This window comes from Vitis vinifera, chromosome 17, assembly GCF_030704535.1.
Source record: "Vitis vinifera cultivar Pinot Noir 40024 chromosome 17, ASM3070453v1".
In the NCBI taxonomy this organism is placed as follows: Eukaryota; Viridiplantae; Streptophyta; class Magnoliopsida; order Vitales; family Vitaceae; genus Vitis; species Vitis vinifera.
In genome coordinates this window covers 11,481,893-11,505,205 of record NC_081821.1, presented here as the reverse complement: position 1 = coordinate 11,505,205, position 23,313 = coordinate 11,481,893, and the positions used below count along the sequence as shown (strand labels likewise).

The 23,313-nt window shown below is 31.3% G+C and overlaps 1 pseudogene; it reads right to left on the bottom strand.

The window, feature by feature from the left end:
* Positions 1–975: 975 nt before the first annotated feature.
* On the bottom strand, positions 976–21,028 carry LOC109124324 (putative pentatricopeptide repeat-containing protein At1g56570; annotated as a pseudogene).
* Positions 21,029–23,313: the final 2,285 nt, after the last annotated feature.

Sequence of the window (23,313 nt, the reverse complement as noted above, 5' to 3'; positions counted from 1 at the left end):
TTGATAATAGTATAAGATCATGTATACTTGTTAGGTTGTTTGTGGATACATTTTGATATATTTAGGATACATATTTATATCTTTTTAATGAACTTTCAAACACAAATATAAAATAATGTTGTTTTTTTTCATACTTGCAAAAGATTAGGTGACATGTTTAATATACATTGGATGTAGATTTTATGAATAAAAAATGATACATAATCTATCTAAAGCAGATTTTACTTGGCTGTCTTAGTAATGCTACAAAATGAGTTTAACCTTGCCTTTTGTTAATCTTGCAGGTTCATAGAAATGTTATCCAACATAAAGGAAAGTGCCACTCTTCCTCTCCATTGAAATGGTGTTCACCATGGAAGGAAAACTCCTCTCATCAATTAGTTTTTGGTTTGCCAATGCCATAACAAGTTAAGGTTAGCTCCTTGCTAGTGATTAAATTTGAGATTTCAAAATTTTCAAAGATCATATCAACCTGAATTTGGTTTAGGAGTTGAATGTCTTAGTCCTACATGGTATGCATTTTAAATAACACATCTTGTCTTTCATTTCACATCCATGGATTTGAGGTTGTAAACATGCTATCAAAATCTAAAGCTGCAGTCCTAGAAGTTGTCCCAAACAACAAAGGGCACTCACAACCAAGTAAGTTGAAGAATAATCTTTCAATGCATTTCTCTTTGGTTATTAATGTGTTGTAGTACAAATTAAGGTCATAAGATAAGTACATTGTGAATTTTGTATATACAAACAATGGTCTTTGCCGATCTGATAAGATGTCTTATTTGTTGCACACCATCATGTTATTACTACAGATCATTCTTCTTCTCTATTATAATAAAATAGGATCTCTTTCAAAGATGGAAAGGTCAATTCACCTCAAAACTTTCTTGCTAGTACCCACTTCGATGTTGTTCATTAAAATCAAATGACTCTCTTCAATCCCCCATTTGTATATGGTTTTCTCACCTTTTGGACTTCAACTGCTTCTCAAGTGCCATCTTCTAAGTCATATATCAAGCAATCTAAATCAGGAACATACCTTGATTCCTTCATATTCCCAATCAAATTTTCCAGAACTTGATATATCCCCTCTATTTTGGGGCCCACCTCATCCCCAACAACAAAACTATAGACATGATTTCCTACCTCGACCCAGCTCCTACCAGTCTCCTTCTTATTTCCCATTCTTTTCATCAACTTTCTCAGTCTTACAAACTCCCCCACTTACCATCGGCTGCATATATATTTGATAGCATCACATAAGTCCCTACCATATTAGGCCTCAGATCCAATATCTTATGAGCAGCTAATTTTTTGGAATTGGGAAACCTGTGTGCTTTACAAGCTCTAAGAAATGGCCCCTAAACGCACTCATCAGGCTTGAATGGCATGCTCTCTATGAGTTCATAAGCTTCCTCAACTTTCCCAGCACGTCCTAGCAAATCCACTTCACACCCATAAATCTCCTGGTCTGGACTAATGTTATAATCACCCACCATTAATTTAAAATATCTCAAGCCTTCATCTACAAGTCCAGCATGACTGCAAGCACTAAGAATGCCCATAAACAAGACTCAGTCAGGCTTAATATCTGACCTGACCATCTTGTCAAACAATTCAACAACCTCTTCTCCATACCCATGAGTCTCATACCCAATCATCATGGTAGTCCAAGAAACCAAATCTCTATGAGACATACCCCAAAAAACTTGGTGCGAATTAGTAATATTTCCACATTTGGAATACATGTCTATAAGGGCATTAGACAAGGCCAAATTCCCATCAAGGCCTCTTTGAATAATCCTCCCATGAATCTGTTGTCCACAATTCAAAAATGCTAAGGTCACGCAGGCAGCCATAATGCTGGTAAATGTGAAGCTAACTAAGATAAGAAGAAATAACATGTAGGTTAAATCACTCAAAGAGGGTATATCCGAAGTCTCAGAAGAATTTGACACTGGTTGGATAAATTTTATACTTAAACTGAATATAGAATGTCTACCCACCTGGTTTGAGTGAAGATCTAATGTCCCTAAAAGAGAAAGTGCCCCAATCTCTGCTGGTAGCAAAGACAACACGTTATTCTTGAAACTTGAAGCCACAACAACTAGATGAATATCAAATATAAAAAGATTTAAAATGAAAGAAAATCTACGTACACCAGACACTCCCAAATATCTAATTTTTTTTGCAACAAGGAATGAGAATATGACCCCATATAAAACTCTGCAAGGGAACAACAGCCCTTTATTGATGTTGGTATTGATGAAATTCCTGCATAACTCAGATGCACATGTTTCATTAGAAGAGTTGAGAGAAAATAGTTCAGATAAAAGAGTATACTTAAAAACCACTATTAATTCCTCTAAAACTTTACATACGTAATGGAAAAACCTTGTAGAGACTAGATTCACTCACTGTTCTGATGAAAGTCAAGACGAATGAGATGTGAAAGCCTTCCAATATTCTCTGGCAAGCCAGTCAACAAGTTTCTTGCTGTGAAAATAGCAAGCAAACACAGTTTTGAGAATACTTTAAGTATATTTAAACAAATAATCAGATATTGGTGGCATCAAATAAAGGACTATTTACATGTCTCAGTTGGATTGGATCTTTCATATCCCGCGATCAAGGTGTTCCATGTGATCAAATCCCTTTGATTCATTTCATAGAAATATTTATTTGCTTCAGAGAAACAACTACACCTGCAATACATGTCTAGTATAGAATTCATGATAGGAAGATTGGATTCAAACCCATGTTTAGTCACTGCTGCATGCAGTTTTGGACTAATTGAATTGAGTTTCTCACTATGAGTGGAATTGGATGAAAATGAGTGGTAGATAGTAGTCATGAGTGGATACATCTAGCATTCTAATCTTGGTTCAGAACTATGTTTTGGACTATTTGATAATAGTATAAGATCATGTATACTTGCTGGGTTGTTTGTGGATACATTTTGATATATTTAGGATACATATTTATACCTTTTTAATGGACTTTCAAACACAAATATAAAATAATGTTGTTTTTTTTTCATACTTGCAAAAGATTAGGTGACATGTTTAATATACATTGGATGTAGATTTTTTTTCATTGAATTTTTAATAAACTTTAAAAAATAAATATAAAATAATGTTACTTTTTTCTTTCTTGCCAAAGGTTAGGTGACATTTGCAGTGCTGCAGTTTTTAGAGGAGAAGATCATGCATGAATTTTTGTTATCATGTACAGCTACTTGATATTTGGTTATTTTTAGGTAAATATCTATTATTTTTTCATATATATTTGACAAGATAACAAGATTTTATATAGTTGTTAGGTTGTTTGGGAATATATTTGGATACATGTTTATATCCTTTTATTAATCTTTCAAATATAAACATATACTGATTTTTTTTTCTTACTTGCAGAAGATTTGGTGGCATTTGCAGCAATTACAGCACTTTTGAAGGCACAAGATCATGGCTACATTATATTTATCATGTATAACTATTGGATTTTTGGGTACATATTTGCCTTTTTTTTGGATGTATGTGAGATAATATAAGATTATGCAAGGATATTAAGGTTTTTTTTTTTGTCAATATATTTGCCTACATGTTCATATTTTTTTTAAAGTATGTTTTATACATTCATGTACTTTATATATATATATATGTATAGACACACACACAACAGGTTCAATTTTGATGCAGATTATTTGGGCAACAGGTTAGGTTGTTGACATGTTCCATATGCAACCTTGATATGAAATAAAACAATTTCCTTTATATGAATAAAGAAATCTTGACATAAAAGAAATTGTATTCCTTGACATAAGAATAAAAGAACCTTAACATATTAAAATTTCAACTTTGAAAAAAAAAAAAAACAAAAAACATCCTTGACATATGTGTAAATTAAATTTAAAAGCATATAAAACAACATTGACATATATCATACTTAAGCTTAACATATATTGAATATAATCTTGACAAAACAATGAGTTAACCTTCACATATGTTTAACCTAACCTTGACTAAAGTGGAAGAAACGTTTTAACATATGTCATATTAATAAGATTCCTACATTGATAGAAATAAGGTCTACTTAACATATGCATATGTCAAGCTAGCTTTTATCATTTCTTGACACTGGCATAGACGACATATGTGAATACTGATCTACCTTAACAGATATACCTTATCTTGACGATGAAAAACTGTCAATGAAGACCTTTTTTCTTGTAGTGATATCTTTATAAACAAAATATCAACTCACACTATTGATATTTTTGTCACTAACAACAACAACAATTACTTGAGAAGAATTGTGACTTTCTTAGCAAATCTAGAAATTTCTAACATGAGGTGGTTCTAAGTGTGATTAGTAGAGATGGTGGCTTCAGTAGTGATTGATTTTAGAAATGACGGTGGATGAAGGAGATACTATTTTTGAAACCTAGGTTAAGTGTTGATTCTTTTTGTAGCCTTCTTCCGAACTATGATTAGAGTAGGGTGGCCAATGGGGATGACAAGTGACTAGGCACGAGACCAGTGTCATGGCAGTGTTGCTAATCAATATTGCACTAGGGGATAAGTGAAGGTTATGCTAAAGGAAATAGAGACTAAAAAAGGATAATGGTAGCCTAGTCACACACTACTCTTATTAAGGTATAGAGTAAGTCAATATCTTGTGCTTCGATCCTTAATTTGTCAAGTCTAGTCTTCTTGGAGCCCATTGCTTAATTAAGGCATGACCAACTTTGTTAAGCTTGATAGGACATAAGCAAGTTTTTAATCCAAGACACTACCATGTATCAATTAATTTACATGGCTATGGGTTGGGCCCCATGAACCAACAACTTGTAAGGCAATGAGTCAACCACCTCGAATTAGCAACTGTTTGAGCTTACTAAAAACCATCAAGAAATTTGAAAAGAAAATCAAGACAAAGTCAAGGGATACACGATGACTTGTGATTGTTAAACTCTTAAATTCTAACAAAGGACAAGTCTTAAAAGTTCAAGATAGGTTTAGAAAGTTAAAAATCTTTTAGAAATTCTAAAACTTTTGAATTCATCATTAAACTCTTAATCTAATTTTTAGAAAAATAATTATTAAAAAAAATGTTTTTCGAACACTAGTTACGTTAATGACAACTTGTGTAAAAGTTGTTGCATTACAAATGTCAAACCAAAAAAAAAGGAAAATGGTAGGATTGGAATTGGGACCATGCTATGAAGATTGATATGTGTCTAGGGAGTTTTGTTATGTACTAGTAATAAATTTCTAGGACTATCTATTCTAGTACAAATTTTGTATATAACGTTTGTTGCATCAAAACTAAACTATAAAAATGTTTAAAATATTATTAAGACAATAATAAATTTTTTTATCTATTTAAAATAATGATGAAATTCATACCAAAATCAAATCTAGATTAAGAGAAATATAATTTTATTGACTAAATAATTAATGTTATTTCAAAATTATAAAAGAGATTGATATAATTTTTACCTTAATTTGAAACTTATACAAAAATGATTTTTGTGATACCATTAGCAACATATTGTAGAAAAAGATTTCAATTAGTTTGATGACCTTTATACATCTTAAATAAGTATCTCCTAATCCTTATGAATGTAAATGTATACATGTAATTATCTTAAAACTTATATTATTCTTATTTTTAAATCTTAAATAATTTTCACTTAATCCTTATAAATGTACACCTCCATCTCCACTTCTAATTATCTTAAAACTTATATATTATTCTTATGAATATGGAACTCAACTTTTAATTGTTTTAAAACTCTTATTATCATTAACTTTTATGCAAAACCTATGAAAATGTTTCTAATTAATTGTATTATTTCCTGTTATAAAATATGGGATTCTACACCACTATAATAACTTGTGGATGATCATCCATAAATATCTGGTGTAGCTCCCTATAAAATGGAAGGACTCCTAATGAAATTCAAAAGAGTTTTTCCATGTATTCTATTACCTCTTTCTTGCTTTCTTCTTTTCTCACTTTGTTTTACAATACGTTATTAGCACAAATAGTCTCTACAAAAAAAATAGAAAGATTTTTCTCTATTTGGAGAAATAAGAAAGATGTTCTTCTCTTTAGAGGAAAAAAAAAGACGTTCTTCTCTTCAAAGAAATAGAAAGACTTTTTTCTCTTCTTTCTCACAAAAAGGTATGTGATAAACTTGTATCATGATTTTCTATTTTATTACCCTTTGATTCTCTATTTTCATTTATTTTATTTGAATGCATAAATATGTACAGTCTCTATAACTAGAAGTTATGGGATAAGTTATAAATTATAGGGTAAATTCATAACTAGAAGTTATGAAAAATATGTGCAATCCCTATACCCAAAAGTTATGGGAAAAATTACAAATACATGACCAGAAGTTATGTATATGATCCCTAATTATTTATTTTTAATTATACGGTATAACTGGAAGTTATATCAAACAATATTATATAGCTAGAAAGTATAAAATAAATAAATAAATGTTCATAGCCTGAAGTTATGTATAAATCTATATAATGAAAGTTTATAGCTTGAAGTTATGCATAAATCTACACAATGAATAGTTCATAGCCTAAAACTATGCACAAATTTATATAAAAAACAATTTATAGCCTGAAGCTATGTACAAATTTAAATATTTTCTTGTTCTAACAAAATAATCATGGTCTGAAGCTACGAAAGATATTAACTTTTGATTTCTTTAAATTTTTTTAATTATATTGTGTAACTAGAAGTTATACATAAATAGTTTATAGCTTGAAGCTATGTACAAATTTGAATATTTTATTGTGTTATATATGCTCTCGTTGCTTTTACACAAGTTATTAAGTTAAGTCATCATCAATGACTAATATTTTTCCATTGATTTTAACTCTTTCTCTATGATAATATTTCTTCAACTCTATAAAGACGAGGTCTTTATGACAATGTTTTATGACTTGTTACTTTGATGAAACTCTTATATCATTAATTGCACAACAATGATGACAAACAATGTTAATACTATATCAGGTGATATAGAAACTTGATTAAAGGCTCCAGAAGAGCTTATACTATGTCACTAGTAGTATTCGATTCCATGTGAATGACACTTTATATGATGATAGATCCAAAAGAATCTTGTAAGACCAACTTGGTCACCCGGGATAAAAGGTCGTATGGATGTATATTATAAACCAGAAGTTTTTATTCAGTGATTAGTTTACCTATACACTTAAAAGGTAGAATGACATGTTGTGTAGATTATCATTTTAATGAGACAATTTCCTCACCGTTAAGGGGGAGAAAAGCCAGTTCTAGAAGAATGGCATGAAATTAAGCATTGATTTTGACTTATCTTAATTCCCGTACAAATCAATGTGAACTAGAAGTTCAAAGGATCATTCATTGCAAAATCTTGCAAATCAATTACCAAATGCTTTCATTGATACAAAGAAAGCGACAAAGTCATATATCCTGATTGCAAATACTCTAGCACGGATTGATGTCCATGTAAGATAGTTAACAAATGAATCTAAGATATGCCTGAAGCATGGTAGACATCTCGGCTCAAAGGATGTAACTCCTCGGAAGACGAGAACCCAAGAAAAACTTGGCACTCTAGAAGAGACCATCAAAACAACTGATCGGTTTAAAATTCATAAATCTATAACCCTAGAAGAGGCACAAATAATACAGAAAGCCCCTGGAGAGGCACATATTGAACGAGAAGCCCCCGAAGAGGCATAGGTACTTGAAAATTGTGAAATCTCAGTAATTTATGTACATACGGGAGAAAAATGAGATCGAAATAATAATATTATTGACAATATTTTTCGCTTTCCAAGTGGCCTCCAATATCATAAGAAATGATGAAGATCCCGAACCACGAAATATGGAAGAATGCCAACATAGAAATGATTGGCCAAAATGGAAAGAAGCTATACAGGCAGAATTAAACTCATTAACAAAACGAGAATTTTTTAGACCTGTGGTCCAAACACCTAAAGATGTAAAGCCTATTGGGTACAAATGGGTATTTGTACGAAAACGCAATGAGAATAATGAGATCATAAGATATAAAACGTGATTAATAAGTACAAGGTTTCTCATAGAGACCTGGTATTGACTACGAGGAAACATACTCTCCCATCATGGACGCAATCACATTTCGTTTCTTAATTAGTTTGGCAGTCTTAGAAGGACTAGATATGCGTCTCATGGATGTTATTACAACATATTTATACAGATCCATGGATAATGATATATACATGAAAATCCCTGAAGGATTTAAATTACTTGAAGCAAATTGTACAAAGCCTCGTAGCATGTACTCAATCAAGTTACAACGATCCTTGTATGGATTAAAGCAATATGGATGCATGTGGTACAATCGTCTTAGCAAATGCTTACTAAAAGAAGGTTATATGAATAACCCTATATGCCCATGCATCTTCATTAAGAAATCAGAAACCGGATTTGCAATTATTGCAGTGTATGTTGATGACTTAAATCTTGTTGAAACTCCTGAAGATCTCACAAGAATAATAAATTACTTGAAAAAAGGGAATTTGAGATGAAAGATCTTGGAAAAACAAAATTTTGTCTCGGTCTGCAGATCGAGCATTTTCCAAATGGAGTTTTAGTGCATCAATCAACATACATTAAGAAAGTTTTGAAGCATTTTTATATGGATAAAGTGCATCATTTAAGTTCTCCAATGGTTCTCAGATCACTTGATGTGAAAAATGACCCATTTTGTCCTTGCGAAAAAGATGAAGAATTACTTGGTCCTGAAATATCATATCTTAGTGTTATTGGTGCACTTATGTATCTTACTAATTGTACACATTCAAACATTGTTTTTTCTGTCAATTTATTAGCAAGATACAGTTTAGCTCCAACTCGAAGACATTGGAATGGTATCAAACATATATTGCGTTATCTTATGCGGAACTACTAATATGAGTCTATTTTACTCAAAGGAATCAAAACAACAATTGCTTGAATATGTAGATGCAGAATATCTTTCAGATCCATATAAAGGTAGGTCACAAATAGGATATGTGTTTAATTACAATGGTACTGCTATTTCATGGAGATCTATCAAACAATGGTGGTCACATCATCAAATCATTAAAAAATACTAGCAATTCATGAAGTAAGTCGTGAATGTATATAGCTAAGACCTATGATCCAGCATCTTTGAGAATCATGTGGACTCTCTTCTATTCACAAAGGCATTGTCAATGACAATACTCGAGAGGCTCATTGGAATACGCGGACTCAAAGATCTCCATGTTGTGCTACTAGAGAAAATATAATCATGTCTACATGAGGGGAAGCTAATTGATAAGAATATCCTCTAATGGTTCTCAGATCACTTGATGTGAAAAATGACCCATTTTGTCCTTGCAAAAAAGATGAAGAATTACTTGGTCCTGAAGTATCATATCTTAGTGTTATTGGTGCACTTATGTATCTTGCCAATTGTACACATTCAAACATTGTTTTTTCTGTCAATTTATTAGCAAGATACAGTTTCGCTCTAACTCGAAGATATTGGAATGGTATCAAACATATATTGTGTTATCTTATGCGGAACTACTAATATGAGTCTATTTTACTCAAGGGAATCAAAGCAACAATTGCTTGAATATGTAGATGCAGAATATCTTTTAGATCCACATAAAGGTAGGTCACAAATAGGGTATGTGTTTAATTACAATGGTACTGCTATTTCATGGAGATCTATCAAACAAATAATGGTGGTCACATCATCAAATCATTCAGAAATACTAGCAATTCATGAAGTAAGTCGTGAATGTATATAGCTAAGATCTATGATCCAGCATCTTTGAGAATCATGTGGACTCTCTTCTATTCACAAAGGCATTGTCAATGACAATACTCGAGAGGCTCATTGGAATACGCGGACTCAAAGATCTCCATGTTGTGCTACTAGAGAAAATATAATCATGTCTACATGAGGGGAAGCTAATTGATAAGAATATCCCTACACTGCACTCTTTTTTCCTTCGTCCAGGTTTTGTCCCATTGGGTTTTATTGACAAGGTTTTTAACGAGGTAGTTGTAGTAATCCAAAAGAATATTGTACTCTTTTTCCTTCACTAGGGTTTTTTTCTCATGGGGTTTTTCCTAGTAAGGTTTTAATGAGGCATATTCTTATGATCATCCAAGGGGTAGTGTTATAAAATATGAGATTCTGTACCACTATGGTAACTTGTGGATGATCATCCATAAATATCTTGTGTAACTCCCTATAAAATGGAAGGGCCCCTAATGAAATTCAAGAGAGTTTCCCCATGCATTCTATTATCTTTTTCTTGCTTTCTTCTTTTCTCACTTTGTTTTACAACATTTCTAAAATTTAATGAATTTTTGTTTGTCCCTTATGAACTTAGCTTTTTAATTGTCAAAAATTTTACACCATCAATTTTCGAACATGTAAGTAGATATCAATCTCTCTCCTCTCCCTCAATAAGAAATGAGTAATTAAAATAATTGCATTTCTAATTCTTCTCCCAATTCTAAATCACTTTTTAGAAAATTATATTTTCCTTTTTCCAACCTCATTGGAAGCTTGAATTTTCAATTATTTATATTAAATAAATTTTTTAACTTGATAAGAAATTCTAAAGAGTTCAACTCATTGGAACAAATTATTTCGTGGCAAAAGCCCTAACAACTTTCGATGGGATAGAAAATAAAATGATTATGTTACAATAATTTTATCCTCATGAAAAGTGGATAAAAAGTTTATATATGGGAGAGGTGAATTGGGTGTTAAAAAGGTTTTTCAAAATAATCAAATAAAACAAAAAATAACGATTATGAATACTAAATAATTTTTTTGACTTGGTAAGAGATTTTAAAGGGTTACAACTCACCGCAACAAATTGTTTTGTAGCAAAAGTCCTAATAACTTTCAATGATAAAAAAAATTAAATAATTATGTTATAATAATTTTAACGTTATGAAAAGTGGTTAATTAGTTTAAATAGGGGAAGAGTGAATTGAGTGTTAAAAACTTTTTCAAAACAATCAAATAAAAAAAAAAAAATAATAAGTAATGCAAAAGTAAATTAAAGAGATTGAGAGAAAGAGATATACAAACTTGTTTATAGTGATTCTGACACCTCACCTATTTCCACACTCTTGAAGTTCCTATCAAGAGGGGGTTCCACTATCATCAAGTCTTTAAGGCTAAAGTCTTCAATCTTTTTACACTTGGATTACTAGGTTCTATGGACCTTTACAATGTTTTCAAGTATACAACCAACTTAAAGTCTATTTTTTCACCATGAGTAAATAATGAATAAGTTTAATTTTTTAAATCCTAGAACAAATTAAACTCACAATACAAAGGAAATGTATGATGAATTTGAAAATTACACTCAAGAATTTGTAAGTGAGAAATCAATGCACTTATAAGAAGAGTTTTGAATATGAGAAAAGATAGCTTTTTAAATTGAATGCAATTGTTTTCTTGTTCATAAATGTAGTATAGTTCTTTAATTTATAGGTTTTCAACTTATGAACCCAACAAGCCATAAAAGCAGCTTGATTGGTTGAGTTTCAGTTTGATTGGTTGACTAGTTGTTGGACATTATATGCTTTGCAAGTGACTATTAGGGTTTTTAAATTTAGTTGGAGGGGTGATTTACCATTGACCGAACCTTGACCAATCCACGACTACTCAAGGCAAAACCTCAATCGATTGCACCTTAGTTACTAAAAGAGAGAGAAAAACTTTGGTACCCTCAACCAAACCTCAATTGGTCAAGCCCAACAGGTTACCTAATTGGTTCAACTAGCTTCATCATCCCTCAATCAATTGCACTTAAAAATGCCTAAAAAGACTTGGATTGAGGTTTGAAACTTCCAAGAATTGGTGTAATCCTTCGTAGAACATTTCTAAATTAGTTTAAAAAGAATTAGACTCAAGGTTTTGAATTAAAACAAAGATTCATCCAATTTTATGATAAAAACACTGTTTTTAAACTTTAGTGAGGATGAAAACTAGTTTTTAAGTGTGTATGAGAAGAGTTTTAGACCTAAGTGTATCAATAAATACCATCTTACATATTCTCTTATAACACTTCAAGTCTTTACAAAAGCCAAGTCTTTATGATGTTGACTTTCTTTCATGTTTAAGATTTCTTTTAAATTTTATCATTTAACCTTGAAAACTTTACTTAATTTAAATCATTAGTTAACTTTCTTTTATAATCATCAAAACTTACTTATAAAAACCCTTGGACTAACAAACACAATAAAAAAACTTTCTATAGTCTTTCCTTTATTATTATATTAAGTTTAACATCATATTTAACAAAGAAAATGAATTTTAAATTTCAAATGGATATCGGTTTAGTAAGTTCTTTTATTTGGAAATTGGACTGATGAACTTACTTTCTCGTGAAGTAAACTATACTATTATTAAAAAGAGTTAATTTCACTCAAATCCATGCATATTTGGTGTAAATATAGTCAATAATAAAAATACCGGCTTTTATGAATATACTGATAGTTAAATTTTACAAATATATCAGAAAACATCAATAACAATTTTGGAAAAAAAAAATCGACGGATGGAATTAATAAAAACTAATAAAAATATTGATAAAAACTTCAAAAAATGATAGAAGAAATAATAATACATGTATTAAAGTTTTGTTGAAAAAAACTAATATATGTATAATTGTGTGATATTTAGTAATAATATATAAAACTTTGTTAGAAAAATATGGCTACTTCAAATTATGGTAATCACCCTAGAGGGGGGGGGGTAAATAGGGTGATGGTCTCTTTTTCAAAAATTTAAACTATGCAAAAATAAGAGACAATTATATGCAAGTATATAATAAACAAAATAAAGACAATTGCATATAATTTAAAAGAGTTAGGGAAAAGAGAGTGCAAACACGAGAGTTTATAGTGGTTCGACACTTCTTTGCCTACGTCCACTCTTCTCAACCTCCTAACCAAGTGAGGGTTCCACTATCTTGAAGCTTCAACCAAGCTTCCAATCTCTTTACAATTGGATTATGGTTCCAATTCACCCTCTTGGACTTTTGGCTCCAAGCACCCTTTACACTTCTCAAGAGATATCCCACTCTTGAACAACGCCTCAAGTAATACCCCACACTTGAGAAAATTCCTCACAAAGATATACAAATAATGATCTCTCAAAATCCTAGTAATAGAACTTTAGGCTCAAAGATATAAGAAAAACTAGGATTGAATGGTGCACTAAAGATATGCAAGTTATGAAACAATGGTGCACTCAAAAAACACTCTTCAAAGGCTCAAATATAATCAAGAATGATTTGGGAAGGTTAAGCTTATGAAACAATGAAGATTGAAGCTTTTTTATAGAAGAAAAAAAGTCAAACTAGCCGTTGGGGGTTTGATCGGTCGAGTTAGGGGTCGATCGATTGACTAGCCGTTAGAAAAAGTGACCGTTGGGCCTCAACCGGACCTTGACCGGACCTCAACCGGTTGAGATTCAACCTTGACCGGAAAGAGAAGGCCACTGGGAGAGAGAGAAACTTTTTGGCCTCCCTCAACCGGTTCTCGACTGGACGAGCACAATCGGTCGACTGGTTGAACCGGTTGAGCCATTTTTTTGGCTCAACACTCAACCTTTTTCAACTTAAAACCTCTTAACACAAGTTTGAAAATCATTTAACACAAGGTTTTAGTTGAAAAACATGAAATCATCCAATTCTTAAGATATTTAAAACAATATTACTCTTGGATGATTTTGGTGCATAAATAAAAAATGAAATGTATGAAAGTCCTAATGCACCAACAACCTTACAAAGAGATCTTAAGAAGCTTTGGTCTTGAAAAACTCTTCTCTTTGAGGTGGTCTTCTTCTTTATGATTTCTCATTGGCTTGATTTGTCTTTGGATTGCCACTTTGGAAGTCGTCTTGCCTAATCACACTTGAAATATGATCATTAGTTCTAAACCTTGTTTTGTTATCATCAAAATCAAAATTAACCAAACCTTAGTTTCACAAACTTGAACATAAATATGTATCTAATATAGATGTATTCAAAGATATAAAAGAAAAGATGATATATATATAATTTTTGAAAAATGTTTATAATTTTATTTTCAAATTTGTATTCATCTTGTATTTAATTAACATATAAAAAAAAAAACAAAGAAAGACTCATTAAAAAAACTGTGATAATAGTTTTTATATTTTAATAATTAAAATTAATTTATTATTAAAATTTTATTTTAATATTTTTTATTTTCTAGAAATGTATTAAAAAGCATATTCATTTTTAGAATATATTTTTTTTAATAAAAATAAGATAAAACAACTTCAATGTGTATATAATGTTATCAAGTTAATTACTAAGGGTACAATACTCGTAATGGTTGATGCCTCTTCTTTTAGTTGGGGGATGGGGGTTTTGTCCTAGCGAAGTTTTGGAAATTTTTGGAGTTTGATGTTTATTATAGATTTTTTCCACTACGTTATCTTATTTGTTGCCCATGACAACAACCCGAATTTTAGGGAAATTTCGATGGTATTTTTTGAAATTTTTATTTTTAAGCACACTTGATTATCATTGGTTTCAAATTTCATCAATTATTGCTTTTATAAATTTAATTTTAGAGGGATTTTAGGTAAAAAGATTTTAAGTAGGCACACTTAACAATTCTATAAAAAATAAAGTGAATATAAAAAATATATCTGTAATAAAATTTGAAACAAAGGTGGCTTAGTGTATTTATACTAAAACTCATGGGATATGAATGAAATTAACCTTTATATATATATATATATATATATATATGTATACATCAAATGATAAATCTTTTTTATTGTCTTTTGATAGAATTCACTTAGTAAAATAATTTTGATGAATTAAACTAAGTACATGTGGCTTAGATTTTTTTTTTTTCACTCCTAATCCAAATTGTAAAAAATCATTAATAAAAAATTAAAATAAAATCAATCCTCTAATATTATTCCCAATATGCCATATGGGTCAATAGTTATTTAAGATGAATTCATAAATAATAACAAATGTTATCTTGCTTCATAAGTCCAAATGGAGAAGCAAATGTCTATCCAATCCTTGATGTGCATAAGCACTCATTCACACCTCATGATAAAAAGGCTTTGCTCTTTGACATCTCCCAAAGGACAATGTTACATTATTCAACTTCCAATGAAACCATGTTTCAACCCTTTGACCATTTCAATGCAGCCCAAGAGGAAAAAGGAAGCTAAATAAAAGGGAAGAGAAAAAAAATGAATGCTTACTTTTCTATTCATTCAATTTAGACTACATTTCTATCAAGAGAAAAATCAACATGTCATGATTAACATTTTTTTATTTTAAATATTAATGCTATATCAAAATTTGTATACTAATATCAGAGTGTAAGCTAGTGATACTTTTAGTTACTGGACTTTCACCATCTAGGATGCAATATTCCACTACTTTGCCTAGTAGCATCACACTTTTTCCCATAATCCCATTTCAATTTTATTTTTTATTTATTTTTAAACAAAATTGCGGGCAATCCATTTTTTATGCTTTTAATTAACTTCAAAAGCAGGTGTAGACCCCCTGTTTTGAACCAAGTGTATTGGTTCAAGTGATATGATTTTTATTATTATTGCCTTCTTTTATTATAGATATAAGTTGAAGCAAGGTGGCTTTTCAAGGAGGATCCCAGAGTGGGATTTAGTGAGGAGGGGGGACCTCCCTTTCGGCATGAAAGCAGCTACGAGAGATGGGATGTGCAACAAGTCAAGATGGCAGGGGCCATGCTGGTGATTGGAGGGCCATGCTGCTGATGCGAGGAACAGTAGGGCAAGTAGAGACTTGCCAAAGAAGATAGGAACAGGGTAAGGAGGAAGGGGGGAGGAGACCAGTTGAAAGAGGAAGCTTGGGGGGAAAAAAGCAGGGTAGCGGACGGATTTTCTGGAGAGAAGCTTGGAGTCCTGCTGGTCTTGCTGGAAAAGACTTCCTCAGGTATGAATGCAACTGGTTATGGTTTGATTCGGATTCTTGCTATCCCATGAATGCAACAGGCTATGGTTTATTTCGGATTCTTGCTATCCCTCTGCATTTTCTTATTGATATTTTGGATATTTGTTGTTTTGTTTCGAGTGGATAATGAAGGCCACTTGTTGCTTATTGAGATATAACCGTGCATTCATGTTTGGCATTGTTAGTCTGAGCATGTCTATCTCTGTTGCGAAATGCCCCAAAAATCATGCCAATATTTGCATTTGATATTATTCTTCACCTAGTCAGAGGGCTCACGGATGACCCAAGAATGAAGTCTCATTTGAGGATATTTTCATCTCTTATTTTTCATGCTCTGTTTCCATGATTTCTTCTTTGTTGTGGCTGTTCCTTGTTCTTGGACCATGTTCAGTGCATGAACTGTGAGAGAGGAAATCTGCGTTTGACTGCGAACTTTTGCAAGGGTATATGTTCACAAGGTTTAGATGACATGGAAGAACAGAACTGAATAGAAAAGACTTCAAATGATTCAACACTCCGGCTTCGTTAGCGTTATTCTTTTTTTTGGCAGCCAATATGGTGAGAATAGATCATGGTTTGAAGAAACGTTCAATGGGTTTCCTCACTAAACGGCATCATTACAGAGCACTGATTTTCCCATTGGCATGAATAGCAGCACCTAGACACCAACTAGACATCTTGTATTTTCATCCCTCTTAGTCGCCCTGAATCCTACCGACCCATTATAACCTCTTCATGAACCCGAGGCAATAACAGTGAAAATACATTGAGGTGTCATGAAATATCTAGAGAGCTATTATGGAGAATAAGGACCTTTGTGGCAGACATTTGTATCATCTTTATGAGTGTATGAACCGCTATCAGTTGGAGGTGCAGATGACCCTCATGAGGGAAGATATGACTTTGATGGTGCAGAAGAAAAAAAAAGGCCTTGAATCCTTTATAATCCAATTATTTGCGTTGCTGTTGACCATTGTGGGTGGCAGAAGATTGGCAAAGGCTGCTGCAAATAGATTTAGTGAGTCACACGAGTTCATTCACTTGCATTTAAGCCCCACGTGGATTGGGTTGATGGGAAAATGGGTTTCTATGGGTTTGTGGCCTTTTTTATTATTATTATTATTATTATTATTTGTTTGTTTGCTTTTCTTAAGTGCAAGCCTGTTTGCCACGCTAAGGCCACTCCTATTTTTATCATTTTCTTAGTTTTTCCAACTTTTGATGCCAAAGATTCATTTTCAAAATTTTATTTTTAATTTAATTATTAAAAAAAAATCCTATTAAAAAAAATATATATATACATATATATATATATAGTTTTCACAACTTTGACCTCCCAAACTTAAATTATTTTATTTATTTTATTTATTTATTTTTAAAATTTCATCCTTAATAATTTTTCGGGTTTCTAATTTTTGGAAATTTAATTTTTCGGCGTTCCGTCCTTAAAATAATTTTTCGGGTATCCAATTTTTGAAATTTAATTTTTCGACATTCCATCTCTAAATAATTCTTCAATTTTCCAATTCCCAAGTTCACTTCCCAATTTTCACAACTATTTTCCTAATCATCATTACTATTATTCCATTCGTTTATCTATTCACTTATTCTTTCATTTAAAATCTCATTTTTAAATAACTCTTCAAACTTTCAATTTCAAAGATTCCACTATTCACGTTCATTCGTTTAAATATAATTCTCATTATTATTATTATTATTCCATTCATTTTATTTTACAAATTCCAATAATTAAAGTTCAAATTTTCAAAATTCCGTTTTCTAAATTTAATTTTCAATATCAGAAATTCCACTATTCACATTCAGTTGTTTAATGATTAATTTCATCATTATTATTATTTCATTTATTTATTTATTCACTCATTCGTTTATTAAAATTTCGTCTTTAAATAATTCTTCAAAATCTCGATTCCTAGATTTAGTTTTCCGAAATTTTAATTCCTTTCAAATTTAATTTCTAAAATTCTCATTCTTGTATTTAGTTTCTAAAATTCCAATTTTCAAATAATCTCTAAGACTCCAATTTTCAAATAAATTTCAAAAATCCAGTTTTCCCTTAAACTGTTTTTAATATCTATTTGGTGACGCATGTGATATGTTTTGTGCTCTTTATTATACACTGACTCCATTTTTATGATAGTGCATTGCTCGTTCGTGGCCCAGGTACGCATCCCTTCCCATTTCGATCATTCTCTATGCATATTTTGATTCCCACGTGTGCATGGTCGATTTGAGTATCCATTAATTTTCCCATCAATTGCCACGTCAGCTTCATTTTATTAGTAGAGACCCGATTTTAGGGACTTAGAGGGGTGCTATGGTTTTTTTTACCGTACCTTCCCGATAAGTAACCTGACCCCCGAACTCGATCCGGTTTTTCGTAGACTAACATTTTCCAAAACAAGGAGTCACACTTAGGGTTTTTCTTTCTTATTTTGTTTACCCTTTTAAAAATAAAACAAAAATAAGTGGCGACTCCAAGTCATTTTCTTAATTAATAAATCATTTTTCAAAATAAAAAATGAGCTCGCCATCAAGTGGGAAACGCATCGAGCCGAAATGCGGGGTCCACAACAGGTCTTAGAAAAACAAGAATTAAAAAAAATAATTTAATTATCATTCAAAAAAACACTTAAATTATCCTTAAACAAACCAAACAAGCTCTGGAAAAAAAGTTATGTATATTAGCGGTAGGTATAGAAAGCATGCAAAATCGTTAGGCAAAGGATTTCCAAATTTTTGGCTGTATGTCAGTATGTGGCTATGCTACTAGCCTATTTAAAGTGTTTGTTTCTTTTTTCTTCTTCTTCTTCATCTTTTCCCTTTTTTTTTTTTTTTTTTACATTTGAAAATAGTCACCAAAAGTACAAAATATAAATGAATTATTTCATTATTCTATTAAACTTTTATAGACTTTTCAATTTTACACAACTCAAAATTATAATATAAAATTTATTAAGTTTTTTTCCATGTGATTCATTAATGTTAAAAAAATATTTAATTTTATCCGACTAATTAATAATTTAACTATAATTGATAATTATTATTATTTTTTTTAATAAAAAGTTCATTCAAAGTGTACTATAAAAATTATCATTTTCTTTTTAATCAGAACAATTAGTCAGCATTTCACCATTGTTTCGATGGTAGCTTCAATTCTCTTGTTCATAAGATTTAATTTTATTACCTTTTATGACGTGATAACAAAAGATTACAATGTAGTCACTTAAATCATAAGTTTCTTTGAATGTTTTAAATAGTCATTAATAAATTTTAAGGTAAAGACCTTGAAATAGCTGTCACTTGTGAATTTACAACATAACTTTTTAAAATAAAAGGAAATTGATAATTATTAAAGTGGTTATGGATCAAAACAATCCCTCCAATAAGTTTTGGATGGTACATGAGATAATAAGGAGGTAGGTTTGGGACGATTTACTCCAATATCAAATCTATTTGGATTATTTAAAGGATAAAAATAAAAAATAAAAAATAAAAAAATTAAATAGGTGTTGTGGGGTAGGTATGAGAATTTCCATACCACCCTATCTCATCTAATTTTAATTTTAATTTTTTTAAAATTTAAATTACTTAAAATAAATATTATTTATTGATAAATAAACATATTAAAATTTATAATTTATTTTAATAAGAACTATTGTTTTTTTAGAATTTTATATATGTTAAAAAAGACAAGAATCAAATGGGATATGTAAGATAAAATAATACTCAAACCAGACTAGTATTTTTTTAAAAAAATTCCAAATTCACGTTGCATTTGATACTCACAAATTCATCTTATCAGGGAGATAAATATTACAAAAAACCTATTTCATTGTTATCCCTATGTCCTGGTCGTGTCTAAGGTCAAATACTACTAAATAGGTCAATATAATAATTACGTTAAAAACATAAATCCAATCTAATTATCAATCAAATAACATGACATACAACTCATTTAATAATCAAATCTAATTTAATAATTAAATCTAAGTAAGATCTTATCATAATTAACACGACTATTGAATGGAATAATTCGAATCAAATTTATGTTATGTAAATCAATGAAAAAAATATTTTATTTATTAAATGGATTATATATATGGATACGAATTTAATTCAAACACTATTATACTTAACTCAAACCCACAAAAAACATATCAAATTTGAATACCGTTATGCCAAATTTTCTCACTCGGACCTATCACGAGGCATACCCATGAAGCCTGGCAGCTGGGCCGTAGGAGTCCAAAACAATTTGTGGGTGTAGGAGTGTTGGGGGGATCTAGAGCCATGCATTTGGTAGCGAGTGAAAGACATTTTACGTTACAATGTATATATATATAGCGATACCATTAAGGTGGAAAGTAATAAATTTGTCATGGAAGTCTCCTTCAACACTAACCTCCATTTCTTTTCATTTGTATGGAGTCTGGTGTTCAGTGAGAAGACCACCCTATTTATGGGTTCAGTGAAAGTTAATGGCCTGAAATGCCTTCATGTACTATACCACAGAAATTAATGTGATTCTGATATCCAAATATTGGGCCACTCAATTCAATAATCAAACACTGCACAATGTCTAATTGCCCATTAATTACCAGCAATATATATAGAGCTGACAATAGTTTTTCTGCCTGCAGGGATACGTAAAATTTAAGATCCTATGATGAGCATGAATGCAGCTAGCTATATAAACTGAGAAAATTATATTCATATATATGGGTTATTCAGTGATGAAGGCAGCTTTCCTCATCCTCGTGCTGGGGCTAATCTATACCAAAATCAGCATTGGACAACCATCGTACCAGGGTTTTACGGCTGATCTCCGACCTTGTGCCATTGCTTTTGTCACCAGTGCCGTTGGTCTTAGCCTGTCTGATGGATGCTGATATAGCATGCGCCAAATACAAGCTCTTGAGCCACCATTGGAGCCAACTTGACATCTGTATGCGCCCAGAATGCTTTGTTGAGGGCTGATCCTAATGGCGTCAGTGCTGATCCATCCACTGAAATCCAGGCTGCATGTGGTTTCAACCTGGGTTTCAATATTTCTGGTTCTGACGACTGTATGTGATGATGTTTAAGAAGATGGGCACATGCGGTTGGTAATTAGATTGTGTAGCTAAATTGACAACATTGGAGGTACCTTAGTCAAGATTCTTGTGATGCTTTTCAATCCTTGTCTCTTGGGCTAGGGGTAAAGACTAAAGACTCATTATCTTCAGCAGAAAATGGATCTGATCTTGTGTTTACAGACACAATGAAACTGTCATATTCAGAAGAGAGGCCTTCAAATATAGCTTCAATGTGGTCTTTGTTAGAAAGAACATGACCCACTAAAGACAAGATATTTACTATATGCTTAATTTTCAACAAATATTCATTAAGAGTCAAATTATCCTTCTTAATAGCTTTTAATTGGTCCTTTAACTGAGATACCTTAGCACGAGTCTGAGACACGAAGTATTTCTCTAATGTTTGCCAGGTCTGGGACGCCGAATCACAGCCTACCATTCCCATCAAAATTGATTCAGACATTGATGATAATAACCGAGAAGCCAATAGCTGATCTTGTTGCTCCCATTGTAGAAAACTCTGATTTATCACACCTGAGATTTCATCTTGAGGTTGTAGGAACATCGATGACACTAACTGACTAGTGATGAATTGTTGAAGCTTGTGTCCTTTGATACCCACCATTACTTGTTTCCATAGTAAGAGGTTCTCATTGTGCAATTTCACCGAGAGAGTGCTGGAATGTAACCGGACTAAATTTCACCATTGATGATGAAGCTCTGCCAATGGTGGTCGAAGAACTATCTAGAGCTCTCCCTTCTAGCTCTAATACCATGTTAAAGAATTAAGAAGGAAATTTCTGGAAGAATGAATAGATTCTCATTTCTTGATGGTGGCAGAGTACAGAGGAGTTTATATATTTGAGAGAATAACAACAACCTCCTCTAACCGGTTTATTTACAAGCTTTTATATTTAGTAACTAATCCTAATAGCTCAATAAGTTGTTCTAACAAAATAAAACTTTGTAACACCTTTAGGAAAATTTGACCTTCAAATTATGGACTTTTTATTACAAATATTTTTTTTTTTTAGTTAAACAATCAGCAATTCTATTTGCTTCCTTATAAATATGACAACAATTGTTAATATTTAGATCCGTAGATAACTTTTAAATATCATCAATTAATAACACAATAGAACTAGGAATATTATTCTTTTTATTATTACAATCTATTACTATTTTTAAGTTACTTTCAATCTCTAGGCTTAAGAACTCAATGTTCTTGACAACTAACACATCATTTCTCAAAACCATAGATTATGCAATAATTATTGAAGAATTGCCTATATGCTTACTTACAGTTATTTTTATAATTCTATTAGTTTCTAATAATCCATCTTGATGCACTTTTATTCTCTATTCTTGAACCATTAAAATTTAATTTGAATCTTCCATTAATTGGAGGAATCCAACAAATTCATTTTTCAACCATTCGAGGGACACTATGTCCTCCATTTTGAAGATATGAGTCAATCACATATTATTGTAGATTTTGGAAGTTTAAGGTAGCTTTCTTAATAATGAGAAAGGAGTTGGGTTGGATCTTCCTAAACACTACTTGATTTTTATGAATTTATACATTCCACAAAATAATGACAATTTTTTCCATAGGAGGGTTAAAATTTTTTCAATTAAATTTTTAGTTTTTATACACCATTTCAATCCAAAATAGAAAGTCATCTTCATATAAAAGAGGTGTAAGACAATTATACTTAATTGGATCCCAAAATCCTTGAACAAAAGGATAATTTTATAAAAAAATTGGTCAATTGTTTCACTATTTGATTGCATAGATGACACATGTTTGTAATTTCCAACCTTTCAACAATTAGATACTCACATGTAGGGAGGACATTTCTAATAACTAGCTATAGGAAAAATTTTACTTTTGGCATAATATTTGAATTCCAAATCCAATGTAGAATATTGGATCTAGGGTGTGCCAAAGGCTTTGTCAATGCCCAAGTTATTGACTTAAGGGTGAACTTATCATCTTGAGAGAAATCCCAAAAAATCCTATCATTGATGGGAAAGGAAGGGATATGAATTGTTTAAATATCTGCTAAAATATTTGGGGAGAGGATTGACAAAATAGAATGAAGATTCCACTCCTTGGTATTCTAATTTATAAAATTGTGCACTTTGCATCC